Source organism: Diorhabda carinulata, chromosome 1, assembly GCF_026250575.1.
Source record: "Diorhabda carinulata isolate Delta chromosome 1, icDioCari1.1, whole genome shotgun sequence".
Classification (NCBI taxonomy): domain Eukaryota; kingdom Metazoa; phylum Arthropoda; class Insecta; order Coleoptera; family Chrysomelidae; genus Diorhabda; species Diorhabda carinulata.
In genome coordinates this window covers 27,227,768-27,250,202 of record NC_079460.1, presented here as the reverse complement: position 1 = coordinate 27,250,202, position 22,435 = coordinate 27,227,768, and the positions used below count along the sequence as shown (strand labels likewise).

General features: G+C 32.1%; 1 protein-coding gene and 2 long non-coding RNA genes across 3 annotated transcripts in view; 2 read left to right on the top strand and 1 right to left on the bottom strand.

Annotated features, from left to right (window-relative positions):
- Positions 1-6,758: 6,758 nt before the first annotated feature.
- Positions 6,759-10,661, top strand: LOC130898149 (uncharacterized). Its single transcript, XR_009059839.1, has 3 exons — positions 6,759-6,956; positions 7,082-7,216; positions 7,467-10,661. It is a non-coding gene; the product is annotated as an uncharacterized LOC130898149 (long non-coding RNA).
- On the bottom strand, positions 8,977-11,222 carry LOC130898154 (uncharacterized). Its single transcript, XR_009059840.1, has 2 exons — positions 10,960-11,222; positions 8,977-10,912 (listed from the first exon to the last, which is right to left on the bottom strand). It is a non-coding gene; the product is annotated as an uncharacterized LOC130898154 (long non-coding RNA).
- Positions 11,223-11,850: 628 nt separating this feature from the next.
- The window catches only part of LOC130900367 (chromodomain-helicase-DNA-binding protein 1), a 28,859-nt gene continuing 18,274 nt past the window's right edge, over positions 11,851-22,435 (top strand). The window contains exon 1 of the mRNA XM_057810925.1: positions 11,851-12,215. The gene's annotated coding sequence lies outside the window, so the exon portion shown is untranslated. The remainder of the gene's footprint in view (positions 12,216-22,435) is intronic.

Sequence of the window (22,435 nt, the reverse complement as noted above, 5' to 3'; positions counted from 1 at the left end):
CCCCAGTTTGTCATACGTCTTCTATGTCTTTAGTAAGCTACGCTAGTGACTACATTTTGATTACATTGTGCGTATCTGTTTAGTATTCGTTCTTTAGTTTTGAAGCATGGAAGACCGCGTATGATGGATTCGAAGAAAAAGTGTCGTCAGTACTCAGCTGAGTATTTGAAAAACGGTTTTATTGTGTCACCAAAAAATGTGCAGTTTCCAAATTGTCTTTTGTGTAATAAAACATTTGCTAGCAATGAAGCCATGAAGCCTATGCTGAAGGAGAAAGTCCAATAACTAGATCTTTTAAGTTAAAGCATTATAACCTCGTATTCTAAGCTATAAAGAAGTTAAATAAGATTCGTTTCATAGTAAATATAAGTCTGTATTGTGAAAAAAATTCATTAGTACCAATTTAGAGATATTAAGTGATCGTTGATCCCATTAAATAGCAACACTGTTATTTCGACCGAATATAATTCTTTTCTTCATCAATTACAAGGAAAATCAAGTTGGAAAATTGGGAAATGTTACGGTATTGTAGTTAACAAATGAAAATGTCTGAAAGGTACGCATGGAATTTAAATGGAAGCTAGTCCATTCAGAGACAAATATCCTGATTTGCCATCCATATAGTAAACTAGTGTAAGTGAAATAGAATTTAGGCCTTGCGGGCATATGAGAAAAAAAAGTACTCATCGACAAACTGCCTTTGGTGAAGATATCGAAATGAATATCTGTTAACAAATCTTAATATTCCTACCAAGCATATATCTAATGATGTTGAATTTAATTATAAGTCAGTAGCATGAATTCTTGAAGTACGTAAATTGCATCCTTACAAATACCACATTGCCCAAGGAATGACTGAAAGTGGATCCTGATAGAATACATTCTATTTTCTGAATAATGTTTGAGGAGGAATTGTAGAAAATCAGATATGGTTAATATTCTTTGACAAAATTCTCAATGGATTACTGGTAAGGATAAGATGGTGCTTCTTTCCATTTAAAGCCCTTAGACGACAACCACTAAGTATTCCATATCTCACATCCTTGGACTTTTGTCAAGCAGCTAAAGCCACAAACAAGAAATGAATGTCTATTAATTTCGCTACCTCGTCATCAGATATATTCAAAAAGTTTATGGCTTTTAGGATATTTTAAAATAGTCAGTTTTCTGAATTGAAATAATTGAGCTAACACTAACAATTACACTGCCTGACACGCGTTTCGATAAAGTTATGCTCTTCAGAGACCAAAATGCTCGTCAGATATTGTAATTGTTAATATTGGTGTAGTAATAGCAGTGAAAAGTGTTTTTACTGTGCAAAAATCGAATTAAATTATTTGATTAATGCTTCATTCAACCTTTCATTCTTTTGTAATTGATAAATTTAAAAAAATTTACATCTGTATAACAAAAAGATCACATCATGTTTGTACACATTACCACTTTATGTAAAAAAACGCCACTGGAATAGTTTATCGACGGTTCCGACAGATTTTAGAACTATAGAACTTATCCCAAATTACACACCATCCAAGTTTAATTCTCATCTGTTATTTATGCACTCTTTTAAATAAATTAATATATTAAATAGTAAGAGTAATACCAATATGTTATCTCATTCATATAACCATTACGTTTATCAGAAGATTATTTTATTTATGTTATTTATTTGCACTATTGAAAAATATTTTGATTATGTTAAAAAAAAAACAAAAAATAGATGATAATTTAAGCAATGTGAAGATATGATGACAAGGATTTCATTACCAATCATATTGTAATGAATTATTCGATATAATTAATATTTTTCATAAAGATAATGAATTAGTGTAAAGTTTTGATACTAATACGTAATTAAACTAAATGATTAGGAAATATATTTTTTAAAATAATAATTATCAAGTGTTATTGGTGAAAGTTAAAATGTACCAAACTCTGTTAGGAAAAGCCATTGAAATTATCTCCTTTCTAAAAAATTTTTTCATTTACAAGTTTACTTAAGCTTTTCTGAAATTAAGGCTACTACAATTATATACAAGGTCCCTTTTTATTTCTACCTCTATAGAAAATTCAAAACTATTGAGTCGCGACACATTTATTTTTAAGAGATTCAGTTTGTGAATTATAAGATCTTCTTGCTAAATATGTTCAGTGGGCACATTAATGTTCTAATCAAAATTAGTTGTTTTTAGGAGTCTTTGAAGAAAATTCGGGTAAAGCTCATCAGTTAGTTGTTTCCCATTTAATAAATATCCAGTAATATTTCCTAAGAATGGTATCCCAAATATTCGTTTTCTTTGGATAATGTATATCCCCGCTGTTGTTTCATTAAATTCAATCATGTCCTTGAAATTTGTCAAAAAGCTGTTGGATAATTTGTATTTTATACGTGCGAATTTTGTTTAACTGAAGTACTTTCCTTACTGTCTCATGAAACATTCATACTTGTCGTGCTGCACTTCGAAATTATGTGTTGTCAGCAGCGATATCAATTTCAGTTATCTTGGCAGCTAACTGCAATACGTATTTAAAATTAAAATTACTATTCAGATATCTCTCAATAAACATCATTCATGTTCTTCTTGAAATGTAAAAAATAAAAACTATCCTTTAAAATTAATAAGCACAAAATTTGTTTCAGAATAAATCAATTTTGATGAAGAGAAGTGTCAGGATTAACAAATAAAAGCAGCCACTGAAGATGTGACTTTACGGAGAAGGATATAGACGTAACCTTAGTACAAGAGCCTTGTATAAATGGAGACAAGATTCTTAGATTGAGGTTGAAGAACTATGTTCTTTATCATTCTCAGGAAAAAAAAAACTTGTAGAGTAGCTAAGAAAAAATCTCAATTTTATTCTACTTTCACAGTACAGATCTAATGATCTGACAGTGGTAGGCTGGGAGCAGAAAAGAATAAACCAATTATTTATTTTTCTAGCAACTAATCTGAAGAAATAAATAACACCAAAAGCTATCCGGGGCCTGGAAGAAGTAGCCAGGTCACGGATAAATCTATTGGTACTAAGATGCAAATGACCATCACGTTCAGTAGGCAAACGGAGATATCGATGAGAGAGGTGAGTCAATTATAGATTTTATTCTAACTACAAACCTAAACATTTGCGATAGGGAGATACACCCACCTTCGTAAATAAGGTTAGCGAAAGGGTCATATATCTTACATTGGCCACAAATTCGGAAATCGAGAAAGCTGAAAAGTATTTGCTGAAAATACTTTCTTGGACCATAAAAGAATACTCTACGAAATAAACAGTGCTAAATGAGGTCATGGAGTCAATAACTAATGTAAGTGAACGCAAAAATTACAATCTGAACCTCATTTTCCGAGTTGTCTAGAAATAATTGATGGTGAACACGAAGAAACATTTGTGAATTCCCAAATGGTTGACAGGAAATAGTACAGAGAAGAATAACTAGAGACAGGATCATATGAGCAATAAATTCCTTTGAACCATACAAGTCAGTGAGACCAAATGGAGTGATACCCATTATGCTTCAAAAATCTCTAGGTTATATAATAAATGATCTTTAAATAAAGCCTCAAATTGGGTACGTCCCACGAAAATGGAAAGATATGAAGGTTCCTTTTATACTTACGACGAAGTAACACAACACCAAACTACTTTAGACCACGATAAATCTCTCTTCTTTCATTCTAATTGCGATGGACAGACTATTGGACTATCAGTTGAGTCCGCATTATATGAAGTAATGCGTGTGATCGAGAAATCATTGGAAGTAAAATAATTTACCTAAAAGGCCTTTCTTGTTGTAGAATATCCCCTTAACAACGTGAAAACAAAGTAGATAATGAATGCGCTTAAAGATCTAGAAGTGAACCCTACAGTAACAAAATGGATTACAACAATGCCGAAAAGCTGTTGTTGACAAATATGAATACACCAGACAAGCAATCAGCGACATCAGGAAGGAGGGCATTAGAAGATATCACCTTGTGGGTGGAAAGTAACGAACTGGGAATCAATCCTAAAAAGACTGAACGAATCATATTTATAAGGGAATACAAGATACCTAAGTTCATGGCACCAAAATTAAATGGACAAGAGCTGTGCCTATCAAAAGAAGCTAAATACTTATAAATCATAATAGACTCCACAGTTCCGCGGAGAAGGAATGTGTAGAGAAGACTGAAAAAAGAATCAATGCTTTCTACACCTATAGGAAGATGTTTGGGGAAGAATGGGAACTACAGCCAAAGGTAATATATTGGTTGTATACAGCAATCATGAGGCCTATCATAATCTATGGCACAGTAATGTGGTTTGAATCTATGAACAAAGAAATATGCAATATTACGCCTGCAACCTATAGAATTGCTCACAAAAGTTGAGTGTGTTGCGCCTTTAAAGGCAAAATAATTATGGACATCGACTTATCTTGCAGGGAATGGGTGGAATAGGAGAAAACAGAATAAAGGATATATTAGCTCAAAGCACAGACTCACAAACCGATCACACAAACGGACCTCAAATAATAGGATAAAAATAAACATTCCTACAGAGAAAAATGGGATATACAATCCATAATAAAGGATAAAGAAATCTCAACCTCCACAAATGGATCGTTAACAAAATATGGAGCAGGAGCCGGCATGTTTTCAAAGGAACAAAGGAAAATCGTACAGACTAAAAGAAAAAACTACCAGACTGATAAGGGAAAGTAGTGAATCAAATAGAAACACAATAATCTACACAGTGCAACAGACAGCTTTAAAAATATTAGGATCAAAAATGACAAAGTCAAAAGAGGTAATGAGCTGTAGCATGGCACTCTCCTGGATTCTTAACATAAGAGTAAACCTCTTCCAGGTACCTGGACACTATGGAGTGGAAGGGGACTCCAAGGCAGATAGGCTTGCTAAAGGTAGGACGAGGGGAGAGAATGCCGAAAAGATAGTAAGGGTGCTACTACCGATGGAATGCTATTGACACAGGAATCAGAGTCAAACATCGGGATATACGGTAAAACAGAGGTGACTGCACTATATCCAGAGCGATTTGACAAAGGATTAATGGAGAGAACACAAAAAATAATTAGATTCACGAAACGCTCAATCCAGAAGACTTCGAGCGATCACTGAATATTTTACTGTTGACACACGACTCGATAATATCCAGTGAATTAATTAACTTGAATATTACATGAAAGAGAATGTTCTATTTTGCGTTTTTGTCATCCTATAATAATATTATTAATAAAATTAAATTTACTTTACGAATTTCATAATGAGTTTTTGTAAAATAAATCATACATAAGCATATATCTAAATGAAGTTTCAAATATAGAATGTCTTGAATAACTGATTGGTTTGTGAACACGTTGGTAGAACGAATCTCATTAGGGACGTGATTGAAAAAACTTTTCATAAAAACTCATCTTACCCTATGTTCATTTACTTTTTTACTATTTTGTTCACACATTACAACCATTTTATAAATAATTTTAACTTTATCACATCGTACGTTGTGTACCTTGTAACGTACACAACCATGACAAGAAATTTTAAATCAATACCGAATGTTTCAGTTAATTATTAGAAAGTAATAGTTTCTATTTGATCAACTATGCATGTTTGTGCCTATTTATATGTTCCCAATATAATTTCTCAACTTAAATAGATTAGTATTTACTATTTTTCATAATAATTGTGTTTCATAAACTATGGGCTTACGAAATGCTCAACACAATATGCACTAAAATTAATTAAACATTAAACATTAACGCGAAATCGTCTCAGTGGGGATCTCCTTTCAATGACGAGAGGGGGGACATCTGGGACGACTGGATGGCCCAATTAAATATAATAAGTATTAATAATAAAAAGCCAACATTTATAAGAGGCGCTAGCAGGAGTCACATTGATGTGACTCTTGCTAGTGAGGGGTCATCCAGAAAAATCGTGAAATGGGATGTCCTCGACGATCAAATATTTACCCACCACAGGTTCATCACCTTTGAAATCAAAAACAAAACAACTAAAATAAATAAAAAGAAAATAATGGAACAAATAAAAAACATGGTGAACTATTAAACTCTCCAGTCAGAATTAAAAACTATTAAAGACAAAATAAAGAAAGAAAACAAAAAAATTAATGATAACAGACAAATTAGATTATTTGTGTGTGTCAATTACATTAGATCGTTTACAGCGGGTGAATCCAGCACACCTGGGACACCTTCCCGGGCGTCTTTCGAAGATTTTCCCACTCACACCAAAAAAAAAGGTTAGGAGTTTTTGCTTTTTTATTTATTTTTATTTTTTTATTTATTTATTAAGAAGACTGTTTTTTCTTATGGAAAGTCAACTTTCACTAATTCAAGGTACTAAGAGTATAATTTCATTAGATATAGTCAACTCTTTCTTGTTGATTAAAATATCACTGTTTCGATTTAATCAAATTTTCCTGAAAATATCAGTAAGAGTCGACTTTACCAAGGCCAAATCGGTTTTCCCCTTTCAAAAAGTCAACTTTCACTAACTCAAGGCAGTAAGAGTATACTTTCCCTAGGTCTAGTCAACTCTGTATAGTAAATGTTGTTCAAAATTTATCACTTTTCCCTTTTAATCAACTTTTACTAAATAGTCCAGTAAGAGTCGACTTTACCTAGGAAGAGTCAACTCTTACTGGAGAATCCACTTTTCCTGTAACATATATAACACTGCTAAAAAAAAAGACGGCTTCAGGTTATACTTGTAAGATTCGAAATTATAATAGGCAGCCTAAGTCTTGACGTCACAGAGACGGGCGGAGCTTATACCGACTCCAAACAATTCCGTTGATAATGGTAAATGCCCATAAGCAATTTTTATTTACTGTTTCCGTGGTTTATGTGATAAAATAAAACTTTTCAGTTGAATATATTGTTAAAGGAAGTACTATTTAACAGGTTTTCATTAGTTTTTCCCCAGGTGAGTTAATTTAACATATTAATTCTGCTTTAAAACTTGTTGAGGTTATGTCTATTTTATTTTTGTTATTCTCTGTCATCTACTAATAGTCATGAGTTTTCGAGTATAAATAAATTAATTTTTAGGTTTTTAAGATCTAGGACTGCTTCAGAATGGATATATGCTTTGTTCCAGACTGTAAACAGTTCAAAGCATTAATGTAAGTTTTTTCGGTTCCCCAAAAACTAGACCGAGAGGTATAGATGGATTTCTCTCATAAGGTAAAAGAATGATAACATTCACTTTTCAAAAATTTATGTTTTAAATTTATTTATTCACAGAAGAAAAGATAGAGATCCAAGGGAATTTGCAAAAGTGTGCGATTGTCACTTTTTAAATAAAGAAAAAAATAATGGGCCAACTTTATTTGATTTCAATATTCAGAAGAATAAATAAGATATAAAATTATCAGAAAAAAGTTATATGTTTTGTTGCAGAAAGTCCATTAGTCTAATAAACCACTTTTTTTAGGAAGCGAACTGTAAAAAACCTCGTTACCGAGCTACTACCAGGACCTTCAACCGAACCACTAACAGGTCCTTCAAGTGAGCCACTACCAGGACCTTCAACCAAACTACTGCCTAGGGCTTTGGTGAATAAAGCTCTTCTGCAGATTTCACTAGCCCAACCTTCGGTTTAGGTAGTGCCTTCCATGCACATGCTTTATCTGTTACAGTTATATTGTAATGCCCAAAAAGTGCCAACGCCGTAATATGATAGCATTTTATACCCCTGGGACAAGTGCAGGTGGCTTCTTTAATGTCACTTCCCCTTTGATTACCTGCAAATCAGAGTCAAAGTCCATTTTCTCCACATGACTGGACTCTAACTCGTTTTCGCCCCTTTTTATAATTTTGTTGTGTCATCTATACAGGCACGGATGCTGGGAAGTTTTAGGACATGTTTAAAAGCCATTATTTTTTTAACAACAGAAGGATCTGCAAAAAAACAAACAAAAAGGTACTGCAAAAATAAAATAGACATAACCTCAACAAGTTTTAAACCAGAATTAATATGTTGAATTAACTCACCTGAGGAAAAACTAATAAAAGCCTCTTAAATAGTACGTTCCTTCAACAATATACTCAACTGAAAAGTCTTATTTCATCACATAAACCACGAAAACACCTAATGAAAAATTGCTTATGGGCATTTACCATTATCAACTAAATATTTTGGAGTCAGTATAAGCTCCGCCCGTCTCTGTGACGTCAGACTTAGGCTGTCTATTGAAACTTGCATATGAAAATTATTTTAAAAAAGAATCAAAACCGAGAGGTTTCAATTATGTAGAGGACTTTATTAAAAGGATTTTTTGAAACAAATAAAAACATCAATCTAAGATATACCATAATGTTTACTACAAAAGACTGTGTTATTCCCAGTTAATTTTTCCACCCTATCTATTTTGAAAAGAATATTTTCCATAAGGAAACGTGTTTAAGTTCAATATATTTCTCTAACCGATGTACCTAAGGTTACAAAACCAGAGAGTGTCCAATTAAATATTTTTAGACATTTATTAATGAAAAAAAAACAGAAATATTAGTGGCTTGTTAACATTGTTAATTTTAGTCAAGTGATTTTGAATCTTTGACCAACTATAGCGAAGTGTTTTATATAAACAATGATAGAGTAAGATACTGGCTATGTTTCTCTTTTAGAAAAGTAGTATTTACAATATTTTCATTACTTATAAAGACAATAAACCAAAATAAAATCAAACCGAATGTGTGAAATTTTTTACTAAAGTTTCTAATAATTTTTGTTAAGTCTTGAATATTTATTTAGCAAGCGCATCACATTTTTTTATAGTAGCCTCAATTAGCGAGGTCTATAAAATTTAAGTAATTGACGAAAAAAATTGTAGTCACTTGTAGACAAAATCCCATTAAAAATTAACAGCAATATAGATTTGGAAGATCTCCTTGCACTTGTTGGTAGAGGAATAGGGTACTTGCATGGTTTGAGAAAAAAATAGTTTTGGATAATTTATGTACTTTATAATATTATAATGTTGTTCTTTAATCTCAGATCAATATTTATAAAAAAACACTAATGAAAATTAAAAAAAGGTAGTTCATACATTTTAGTAAGGTCGCCATATTGCGTGACATTATAGGTATAAAATAAAGACTGAACATATGATACAAAATAAATACGATAGTTATTTTGTCGGTTATTCCAAAATAAGCGTTATTATTAAACTTTGAGTAATCTGAAAAATGGTATGTCGTTTTGACGATTCTGCGAGATGTAAATATTTTTGTTGCCACGATCATTTTATTATAACTAAGATTCAAATTTAACTTATAATATTTCATTGTAATTTAGTTTACTATGTTTTTAATTTTTAACGTGATTATGTACTAACACTGGTCGACAAAAAAAAATTTTTGTAGTAACACTAGAATGACTAGTATATTGTGATAAAATGGACCTATACAAATACGAAAATATGAAACAAATAATTGTAACACGACCTTGATACTGAATTTCCATTGTTCTTGATGGAACCTTTCACTCTGCTCATCATTGACAGCTCCCAAATTTTCGGGAAAAAATGTCAAATGGAAATGAAGCAGTTTGTAGGAGTCTAGAAGTTCATCAATAAACTGTTGGTAGTTTGGATCCATATTGTTGCCCAAAAATCCCCTCACTACACTAACAAATGCCTTCCATGTTCTAAGCTACCGTCTGATGAGCTTTTTTGCAAAATTGTCATCGTCCAGCAATTTTCCTATATGTAGCCCAATAAAAATACATTCCTTTTATTTGGCATCATTTAACTGGGGAAAGACTTCTCTAAGGTATTTGAATCCATCACCCTCTTTATCCATAGCCTTTACAAAGTTTTTCATCAATCCAATTTTAATGTGAAGGGAGGGCAGAAGGTCATTTTTGGGATCTACAAGAGGTATAAACACTCACATAGTGTTGATCTACTGCCCTACCTTGTAAACCCTTCCTGAAGTCCCATTAAAATTCCAATCACCTTCAGGTCCCCACATATCTGCCACTTATACTTGTTGTAGTTAATTTTGTCTAAAAGCAAGGGAATTTTTTTACCAAATAATAAAACTATATAGCAATCCTAAAATATGTAATAATTTGTATCAAAAATCAATACCAACATTAAACCCGTATGTAATATGCTTCTAATCAAATTTTATAGTATTAGAGTATAAGTGGTTTATAGCGTAGAAAGCGCTTTCCAGTAAATATGCTTTCAAATTCTTGCGAAATGCTGGAAAAGATTTTATAAATTTAATTTTAATTGGCAAATGATTGTACATTTTTTTTTTGGATTGCACAGTATTGAGTAGAGTAGGTAGATAAAGGACGTGGTTTTTGAGATTTTTTTACATTTTTCGTCCTATATCTATTCACACTCTGAAAGTGTTATGGTGATATTATTCTTCATATTCGCTAATAAGTTTTTCAAATATCTTTTTAACTTTGCTTTTTTTATTTTAGTGCTCACGAAAAATCCAGTTGTCTGTATTAATTTCATTTTGTTTCAGCAAAACTTGTAAATAATTTTCATGTGAATTCATATTTTCTATTTATTAGGGAACAGAATAGAAGAGATTTCTCAAAACACTTATATGCTTTTATAAAATGTTTAGAAAGTTGAATAAAGAGTGTTTTTGTTTTGGTATTAAATCGCATTCATTTTGTACAGTTCAGTCACCCAAAATATTTTTCTGACTTCCTAATGAGTTCGACTAAATATGAATCAGTTAATTAATGCTGTTACTTAATCATACCCTATACTTTTGCCTTTTCAAGGCGTTGAAACATTTTTCGAATGTCTTCACATAAATAATTTCGGGCGTGAAAGTAAACCACCTATATGATAACACAGACTAACAGCTTATTACTAGGACTTAGTTATTCTTCCTGTCGAGGTATAGCTAAAAGTTTACATTTAGTATATATAAATATGTTATAAAAACACAACCTGAAAAAATTATTTTTCATACTGAAAACTGCTGCTTTATTGTTATAGAAAATTTAATAAGTTGAATTGTCGAATATGGAGTTTCTTGAAATTACGAAGTCTTTAACTAGTGCGGTTATATAAATATAACAGCCGAAAACGATAAAGCGCAGTAAATAAACGTCTAATCGTGAAATTCTTGAATTTACTATTTTTCTTATACATAACGAAACATATACAATATATGTCAAGTGTCAAAAATTGAATTGCCAAGTTTTTCTCCTAGTCACGGAGGTGGTTGATCTGGGGGCTAGCTTTCATGCTCCCGGTCCTGTATATACCAGCCATATATTAAAAATGTGGTGAGGGCAGCATAAATGTATACGCTTAAAAAATGTGTATAAAAATTATCAATGTTCAGAATTAACGCCTAAGGGATTAGATTTCATGGACTCAAATTTTTAATTGAAAATAATAAATTCTAATGATAAATCAAAACGTAGTTAAAATCCTTCATCTCTAGTAAATTTTCATTTTAATTTCAACATCTCTTGTGTCAAAACTGTCTTAATACAAATCATGATCTGTGCTATGAACCCATCACAGTGTTTCAAAAGGTTCGTTCCAACCCAACAAAAAATCGTCTTTGGCGGTGACGAACCGCGCAATATTGATTAAGTGTTTCAACAGGGCAGTTTCCGTGATTCATCTATGATTATCGTTATACAAACGATTCTGTTTTGGGTTCCAACCGACTTACGTACCGTTTTCGGCACGGCCTTTTCGATACTTGCTTGAAGCAAGTACCTAAGATTATATACTGGCAAGTACTGTTACCAGAACCGCGTATAGCCGGAGATTGCGCAGAAAATATCATAAAACGCTTTCAAGAACGGTCCAGATTAGCAGTTTGAAACAAACGTAAATTAACTCTATGGTCCAACTCGTCCAATAAATTTATCTATGTTTGGTTTAGAATTTAGTTTTGATTTTTTACGGAACAAAGATATTTCTGTAGTTTCTATATTGTATAGATAATATTTAACAACATGAAAAAAGTATTATTAAATAATTGTTTTTGTTTAGTAAAATTGCATGTAGTGAATGCAATACAGTATTGCGCTATATGATTTGGGCTATAGTTAGGATTAGAGGCCCAGAATGGGTTACAGTGAATTCTAGGAGTCGTCTCCTGTTATGATCATATTAGTGTGAAGAAAACTTATACATGAAATTGGATTGGATGGTAGAATGTGATTTTCGGAGAAAAATATTTTGTAAGTATAAAAGTAATTTTAAATGAAAATCTCTACTTAAATTAATTTATACATATGCACTGGGCGTGTCCCGTCATACATTTTTCGTGAAAATTTTAGTTATGAATTTTATTTTTAGATATCATTATTTCAGCAAATAAGATAATCAGCAAAATAGTTTTTTATATTCTGAAATGATCATGATATTGAAAAATAGTGTTAATTACGAACAACGGAAAATCGTTTCATACATCTAGAGCTAATCATTTCACTTATTCTACCATAAGCTTATGTTACAATTTTCAATAATATGTATGTATATAATAACTAGCAAAAAATTCTTTCTTGTCAGCTCTTCATTGCTGGTTAGAAAAGTACTCAATTTAACATATATTCTTCACACACATATATTGTACCCGATTTTAGTATAATAAATTTCGTCAGTAAATTTTATAACAATGACAAAATGGGACAACATATTTTGGAAAAACGTTTCTAAAACTATATATTTTGGTGATTTTTGCACATAAATCATGTAGAAAAATTGAATAAAATCATACACAATTTGTGTTTCTTGACATACCTACTATATTTTAAATAATATGTGCATTAATGGCCAAAATAAATAGTCCCACTAAGTCCTCCCCTGTGATATTATGAATATGAAATTTTAACATATTCTTTGCTATAAACAATTATGTTAAAATATAATGTAGCTCTACAGGCCATTACATTATGGATCACATTTCTTCCTGCCTTTTAGTTTCCACTGTCAGTTCTTGACATTTATTTTGTTCACATCCTTCTTCAAAGCCTCTTTATACTTTTTTTTAAGTATACCTGTTCTTCATTTCCTATTTTTCATATTAAGAACTCTTCCCCAGTCTTTTTTCTTCTATCACTCCAAATAGATCTCGTCCATTTCAGTCTTCATATTCAACTTTTGCCATTAATGATTTTTTTCTGTTGTGATATTTGTCTTTATTAAAATATGTTTTATTTGCTATGTATTATCTTAAATCCTTATTTCAATGTGGTCTATTTTACTTCTACTACTCTTTAGTTGAAACTCAATTTTTCTATAAACATAGGATGTGAGCTAATAAGACATGGACTTATACTGACAGATACTATCCAATAACCAACATGTTTTTCACCCTTTGGTATTTACTCCAACATGTTAATTCAAGATATATTCCTGCAATCTCCTTGATTGTAATCTTGTAGGTCAATATCAAAAATTATGAATAAAACAAATCTTAAATACAACTTTGGATGAAAAAGATTTTTCAGTAAGTTTTAATTTTATTAACCCCCAATAATTTAACTCTGCGCTTTATTAGCCAGAATGAGACATTTTCCGTAAAAAAAACTGATAATCGTAAAGCTGACCTATAGTGAAACAACTATAAGTGCAAACATAAGTATGAATACAAACACACACATTTCAGTAAAATATGATGGAAAGGAGAAGACTAATATCACAATATGTTGTTACAATCAATTACAAAAATGCCAGCAAAAATGTTTTTGTTGCTATTTTTGCTGATAATTTGATCCTGCTGAAATTTTCAGAGCTGAAGTTTCAAAGTTTCAGTATAAAGTATCATACAGATAGTATTGAACACAGAAAGATCTCTGTAAGTTGAACAAGTTATTTTTGGTATTTTCCACAATCTACAGAGACCTCCCATTATCGCAGGTCCACTGTGTATTATAACATCACTCAATAAATCGTCATCACAAACAGATGGCGCTGCCATTATCAAATTCATATAACATTTATGTAACAACTTTCAAAAGAGTATGTGTAAAATTTCATAACATTTCAATTACTCAAAAAAAGTGACAGCCATGTAAGTGAAACTATTTTTGTTATTTTCGAAAACAATGGATTCAAAAAAATTTTTTGTGTAAATTCATCATTGCTTCTTAATGGAAAAAATACGGCTCAAGCTCAGAAATGGCTTCAAAAATGTTATCTGGACTGTAATCCATCGAAAAGATTCATTTGTTATTGGTTTTCTGAATTTAAATGAGGTCGTACAGACACCGATGGTGAACGTTCTAGTCATCCAATTGAGGGGGTTACTCCAGAAAATATCAAAAAGTCCACAAATTGGTTATATCTAATTGTACATTGAAATTGCGTGAGATAGCTGAGGCCGTAAAGATATAAGAAGGTAGCGTGTTTACAATTATGCATGAACATTTTACCATGAGAAAGCCTTTTTCAAAATGGGTTTCGGGTTTACTCACAGTCGATCAAAAACAATGTGTTGATGATTCAGAGCAGTGTTTGGCCGTGTTTACACGTAATAAGTCGGAATTTTTCCGTCGATATGTGACATTGGGTGTAACGTGGATCCATCACTTCACTCCAGAATCAAAATGATCATAATCTGAGTGGACTGCAGCCAGTGAACTACGTCCGAAGCGTACAAAGGCACAACAGTCAGCTAGGAAGGTTATTGCTTCAGTATTTTGGGATGCCCATGGAATATTGTTCATAGATTATCTCCAAAAGGGAGAGACAATCAATAGCGAATGTTATATAGAGCTGTTGGATTGTTTGATTGCAGAAATCAAGAAGAAACGGCCTCATATGTCGACGAAAAACCACTGTTTCACCAAGAAAATTCACCGATTCACAAGTCGATGACAACGAGTGTCAAATTGAACGAATTACACTTCGAATTGTTTCCTCATCCACCATATAGTCCAGATCTGGCACCCAGTGACTACTGGCTATTCGCTGATCTTAAAAAAACGGTAAGAAATTCAGCTCAAATGAAGAAGCAATTGAAACTGAAGCCTATTTTGAAAGAATAGATAAATCCTTCCATAAGCACGTTATCGAGAAGATAGAGAAGCGTTTGATTGATTGTTTTGTTCTTGAAGGAAATTACATTGATTAATAAAATCGATTTTTGACAAAAAATATGTTTTTCTTAGTTAGTCACACGACTTTCTTGAGTGACTTAGACAACAAAACATCATAACCGTTGGCAGCGCGGCGCGTGCGGGATGAAGGACGTCCAACAAATTTTTTAATCAAACATTACTACCGGAGCAGGGCAAAAAACTTACAGACAAACTTGATTTTTTCATTTCTTGTAAGTCTCCAGAAGCTACTTATTGTTGGTACGTTTACACTTCTTCACCGGAAATTGACCAATAACTGAATGTTATTTGGCATAATTATTTTTTCTTTGTTTGCCAAATCTTCTGCTTTTTTAAACGAACTGTCTTACTATTATAATATGTATAATTTATACCTACCTATTAAACCTAAGAAATAGACAAAAAGCTAAAAACAGCAGAAAAACAAATTATCTTTAATTTTCTTTGAAGAACTCATATAACTTATCTAAAAGTACTTATTTGGACGCCTTTTCTATTCCTAGTTGGCTCCTAAATTTTGAGTGCACAACACCAAACGTGCTAAAAAAGCGTTCAGCGGATTGCATTTAAAAATTGTTTTATGGTATATTTATGCTTTCCAATTCCACGTACTTTCCACCAGACAATAATGGAGGCTTCTAATGTTATTTCCTGAGTAAACATTTTTAAGTGGCATACTTTTAAGTTTTTCTGAAACCATTCTGAGAAATCCATCCCCTGCTTAGATTAGTGTACAAAACTGGCAGTTGTACGTTTTTGGAAGTTCTTGGTCCCTATGGCCAGCAATTCTAATTTATGCATTTTATTAGCATCACAACACGGCATAAAAGTTATTCTATCCCTTGCTAGCTTGCGACCTCGAGGACTAGTTTCCTTTCTACGAACAAAAGTTTTTTAATGGCAAAAGATGCCAGAATAAGCTACTTCGTCTGCATTGAAAATCTGATCTGGGCCTAGATTCATTTCGTTAACAGTTTCATCAATTTTTTTAACAAAAGGCTCCAGAGAATACATCACATGAAAGATTTTCCCCAGTTAAAGTCAATAATCTAATTCCAAAGCGCTATTTAGCCACCCAAAGCTTGCACGTTTTTTTTTTCATAATTTTGTTGTAAAATATTTTTGCGTTTTCCATGATTATGTCACCTGATATAGTGTGTGACGGCTTTGCACGAACAAAGCATTAAGTGCATCTCCAACTTGCGGAAATTCACATGCTTTAAATGTCTTTCTTACATTGGAAGATGATTCACTAGTACTTCTGTTAAAAATTATTCAATTTGCTCCTTTTTTTTATATCGTATATTATATTTTTTGACAAACAAAAAACTTTTCACCATTTTCTAAACATTTTAAAATTGCATACTTTTTATCTTAAGTCAGCGTAACATGCTTACGTTTTCCCGACATCACACTGCACTTGTTAAGTTGTACTGTATTGCACTCAAAACATGACCTCTACTTAAATCACTCGCAACAATCACACTGACAAGCAACTACCCGTAACAGACGCCAACATACTACTGTTGCTGTGCTTTTAATGTTTCACATGTTCAGGCATGAAAATTTACTGACTCATTGGCGAGAAAACGGCAAACATTGACTTGGCAATTGTCAATTTTGTGTTTGTCAGAAGCAGGTGAAAATTCAACAACAAATTCTCTTCAACCTTGTTGGTGTTTGTTGAGTAGTCTCAATTTTAATGGAAGAAGTATAGGATATACTACTACTAGAAGTACTCGCCCTCGATAAAAAGCTTTGGCTTTGGGCAATATCTGGAACAGAAAATTGATCATAAATGCCATGTTGTAGATTTAAACATATATATTGTATTATTATATGTTTTGTAAATAGGGTAGGAGAAAAAAATTAGGTAGTGTGAAGGAAGAGTGTTTCATGTAAGCATGAACCCCCTACTCTATTCTTGGTTGTAAAACAAAAATAAATAAGTCTTATGTGTTTTTCTCAGCTTCGGAATATGTTTGTAATTTTTTCACAAAAATTTCATTTCTACAGATAACGCCAGTCGTAAAACGTAAAAACTAACTATGCCAATTTATTTATAGTTTCCAGTATTTCAATTTTTTATTTGAATTTTGTGTTTTTGTTTATACAAATTTGGACACCTGAGAAAAAACTACACCATAAAATTATTTTTGGCTATTTCCCTACATTAAACCTCTACAAACATTTGCTTTTTATGGATCTAGTGCAGATATACTTTCATTTTCTATTCGCGTTTCATGAACAAACAGAACATCTTCAGCGCTGGATGAAAAAAAAAACGCACGTATTAAAAAAAGAAGTGCAAAGTTATCGCAATAGTTTTATTTTTACATGAAAACCTGTACCTTAATCTACTTTTCTACATAATTTCCGTGAATATTGAGGCACTTGTCATAACGTGGTGCAAGTTTTTGAATACCCTCCTCATAAAATTCTGCCGCCTGACTTGTTAACCACTGTATCACAACTGTTTTGACTTCGTTGTCTTGAAGACGCTGACCGCACAATGATGAAATTGTAAAGCGACTGTTTTCTGTCACCTTTTCGTCCATTTTATGCACCAAATCTTTATTAACGACCGAAGGACGCCCACTCTGTTTTTCATCATGCACATTTGTGCGGCTTTAAATAGTAAGCCATTTGCTTACTATTCCATCACTCATAAGGTTTTGTCCGTAAACTTTACAGATCTCACGATGAATATCGATCGGTTTTACGCTTTTAGCACTAAGAAATCGTATAACAGCCCGTACTTCACAATCGGCGGGACTCACGATTATCGGAGGCATCTTAAACACTCAGTAAACAACGTACACAATGGAGGATCAGACTGTAATGGCGTCAGTGCGTAGACAAGAGATGTAGGTAACCAGCACGCATGTGCAGAACGCCGACCTTGGGTTGCGGCGGCGGAATCGCAAAACGGTATTACTTACGGTATTAAAATATGCCTCGTATCTTGTGATCCTTCAATATTTGAACTAGTCCTAAGATTTTTTACTGCAACTTCTTCAGACTGCCCTACATATAGTTTTATTTGGATCTATTTTATTTTCAAAATTTTTCCAAATGTTATAATCTTTAGAAGTATTTCAACTAAGATATTAGTGTTTTTCTTCCATTTTCCACGATTATAACCTCCGCTAATTTAAAAAAATGACTTTATGGCGAATTTAGCACAAATGATATTCATACTCGAAGGGTTGCTTGCAGTATGACGACAGCTGACAAGCTCGTACATCTCACGAATGATTTTTTTGATTTCTATATAAAAATAATTGATTTTTGATTTTTTTTTTAATCAGAATTTGTCCAACCCTGACTCCCAGATCATCAATTGTAGTGTACATATGTGGATATTGTCTTGTTTACCCTACAGAATACCTCTTTGTCAATTTTTCCATCTGGTCATTTGTCCGTAGGTACTTTAGCGTGTTAACGCTGTTATTTTCGTTGTCCTTCTTGTATTTGCCCAGTTATTTATTTTGTCGAATCTTGTTAATGCGTTTGAAAAAATAGAATTTGTGTGCCAACGTATTCATTAGGATTATAGAAATCAACATGTATATTTGACATGGATATAAAAGTATGTTTCAACAAATTTGGTATCGATTTTATAATAATTTTATCTTTATGATAACTTATATTCTATTTTTTTATGATAATACAATTTGTTATGACAAGAACTGTTGTTTACTTTTCAATAAACCATCATGGAGATATTGGTATTAGATAATAACTATTTAACCACCTCCAACAACATATTTCTCCAACGTTATTTCACTTTAAGATACTAATGTATTGTTTTGGTATTATTTCTTAATTTCAATTTAAATTCACAGATGAAAAACACAATACGCCAATGGAGGTAATGTTTGTAAAAATTAATATGAGATGAATATCTACAGCAGTATAGATATTGCTTAAAAAGTATAAACTTGATGGTTACTTACTATTTTCTGATAATACTGTTGTTTGTCATATGAGAGAATGCATCGTAATTCAACTACCGAAATAAACAGGTCTAACAAAAACTTGTTAGATCCGTCATATGTTCTACACGTTCAATTTTTTATTGATTTTATTTGCGTAGATATTCCATAATCTGAAATCGTTAAGACTTTTATACGAGTTATTTTTAAAGATGTTCTGAGCGTTTATTATTTGCCAGAATCCAGTGAAGCTGTTTTGGGAGAGTCGATACACGAATTATATGAATTAAAATTGAAATAAAATATTAGCCACTATCTAACCTAAACTAACCTATCCAATTTTCGATAATCCGATGATCGTTGGCAGGCTTAAAGTAGGTTATGTAGTGGCCAATATTATATTTGAATTTACTCTCAGACTCTCCGAAAACAGCTACACCGGATTCTGGCAAATATCAAACGTTCAGAACGAAGTGTTGATATCTGCATAACCATGGCATTCGGACAGCGGGTATAAAAATTAGTATAGAGATTAAAGAATTCTGATATAATTCAATACGGTTTTCAGAACCGTATATTTTGCTTATACGATATTCAGATGTTTCGCTTCATATTTAAAACTATTCCTTTACTAGGTATTATACAATAAGACGTGGTATAATTAAACTCTCCGGTTTTAAACTATAAAAGCGGGGATTTTTTTTCATATGACTATTTTTAAAACGTATTTAAGAAATAAGACTTATCTTGAAAGTATAATACTCCGAATTAATTCAAATATCCTAAGAAGCATGAGATTAACTTGATTGAGTCAATTTTATAGTAGGTTTAAGTAGTCAAATATAACAAAAGTGACCCTAAACACCTGGAAATTATTTTCAGAATTTAAAGTCCACCAGTAAAGGTCGTATTTGATAATATAAAATTTAACTAGCCAAATATTTTTGAATTCAACCATTTAAATAGCACTTTATATACGATAATGGAATTCTACGCATTTTTCATTCATTTTATTCAATCTCTTCAAATAGGAGGTGATGGAGTGTGGGAACTTTTTCATGAAAAAGTGCCTGTAAGTCCGGTTCTGCTTAGCCCATTTTTAATAAACTTGATGTTATTTGAAATCCAGTAATAAAAAAAATATAACCTCTAAGCAATTTAATTAACAACGTGAATGTTAGAGGGCGTTGTTTCATATATTTTAGATATTGTGATTTCACTTGACGAATACAAGCATAAAAGTTTAAGCAGGTATTTTTTGAAAGTAAACTAAATTAACATTAAAATTCGAAAACCTCATGTCGATATGTTTTTTCTGTCCCGAGATATCTTAAGAAATGTCTAAACAGCGAGAGTTTTTCTTCGAACGTATCTTAGGCTGGCTTGCCCAGACGGAAATCAAAATTATCGGCAATAATAAGATTATTTGAGAACAGTTCAAATTACTGGAGGTAAGCCAAAGTAAGTCCATCTCGTATAAACTTTTGTTAAGAAATATAATCCGTTTCCTAAGATACGGCCGCCGACCGTTGCTCACCCGGTACATCCATCGCAGTAAGCGGGGCTTACATCCTCATTGTTTATCTGCTATTCTTGTGAATAATAGTTAGAGAATAATAATTCGAATTGACTACATTTAAAAAACAGTTATTAAAGACAATATTTAAATCCAAGCTCTCATAGGTTAACTTGAATTTCAGTGAAACTTTATGATCACTGTTATATGTGGAGAATGTAAATCTTATAAATAAACTCAAAATCATATTTAATAAATATTATAGGGAACGAATGGAAGTGTGAAATGTAGCTGCTATGATTATCTACCATAAAGGTTGACTGACTGGAGTAAGACAACCTACAGTGAAATACAAGAAGCACTTTTTACCAAAAATCGCAGAATAGTTACCACTTTTCGGTAATGCAGAACAGTGTGTTTGGCTGATTGTTGCGGTAAATATATGTAATAGTGATAGAATTTGAAAATATGGATTCTACTTAAAATTCATCAACGAACATAAAGAATTAGACCACATGGTACAAACAGGTGAACTCAGTAACCAATCAGAGATCTCTAATCTTAATATAATATAAATTTTACCACACCATGTTGTTTGGAAAGCTGACAGCAAAACTACAAAATGTATTGTGTTTGAGGCTAGTATGAAAAGTGAATCATTCGTGATGTCTGCCGACATGTGAAAAATGTACAGGCAAGTGTTGGTATCTAAAAAAGATCGAAAGTATCAGAGACTATTTTGGATCAAACCTTAACGAAAGTATTGAAATATTAGAATTGAAAACTGTCTTCTGGATATACCTCAGCCCGATACTTAACAGTTAGCTGCTTGATGGAGTTAGCGAACGAGAATGAAAAAAGATACTCTACAACAAAGTCTTTAGAAACGACTTTGATATCGATGAGTTGCTCACGTCAGCAAAGACAATAAAAGATTTGTTGATTTGTTGAAAACCAAAGCATAAGTAATGAGCATCATGACTAGTGGGAGGTTTACGCTTAGGAAAGGCTTATGCAACGACAAAGCGCTGTTACAAAATTTCAATGTGGAATCAGATTTAAAAGTCGGCATTTTGGAAATTGGAGAAGATCAACAAAACAAAAGTTTGAGTGTATTTTGGGACTTCAATAAAAATCTCATCTATTATAGAAGTAATGATCTTGATATTCAGAGAACTTTTGTTAGTGATTTGTCAAATCTATGACCGTTTGGTTTTATTAGGACCTGTGGTTGTTATTGTCAAGCTTAACAAGTTTCGAGGACTTAGCAAACAAGAATTTTTGAAGCAATTGAAATTTGTTAATAATTACAAAATACCCAGATATATGATGCTTTGCAGTTACTATAATATAGAATTACATGGGTTCTGTAACTCTTCAAGTAAATTTTATGGTGCGTGTTATTTGTGATCTTCTGTGTGCAAAATCTAGAGTGTCCCCATTGAAGTAAATAGACCTCCCTAGATTAGAATTATCAGGTGTAGTGTTGCTTAGTAATTTAATTGCAAAGACAGTGGAGTCACTAGAAATTGGATTTGCTGAATTATTTTGTTGGAGCATTTCAAAAATCACATTATCGTGGATCAGGAGTGAATCGAATAAATGGTCAACTTTCGTAATACAGTGAAATCCAATCAATGAACAGTTGGCATCATGTTTACTCTAAAAAGAACCAAACCGATGCCGTCACACTGAAAAACTTGTTAGAAAACTAAATATGGTTTCCTGATGAGTCTATCAATTTGTTAATAGCACATGCACAAAAGGATTGTTTTTATGAAGAATATATGGCTTTAAAGAATAAAAATGAAAATAAAAAAGGATTCAAATTCTATCGCTGAACCCATTTTTTTTAATAACGATAAGGGTAAGTGGAAGAATAA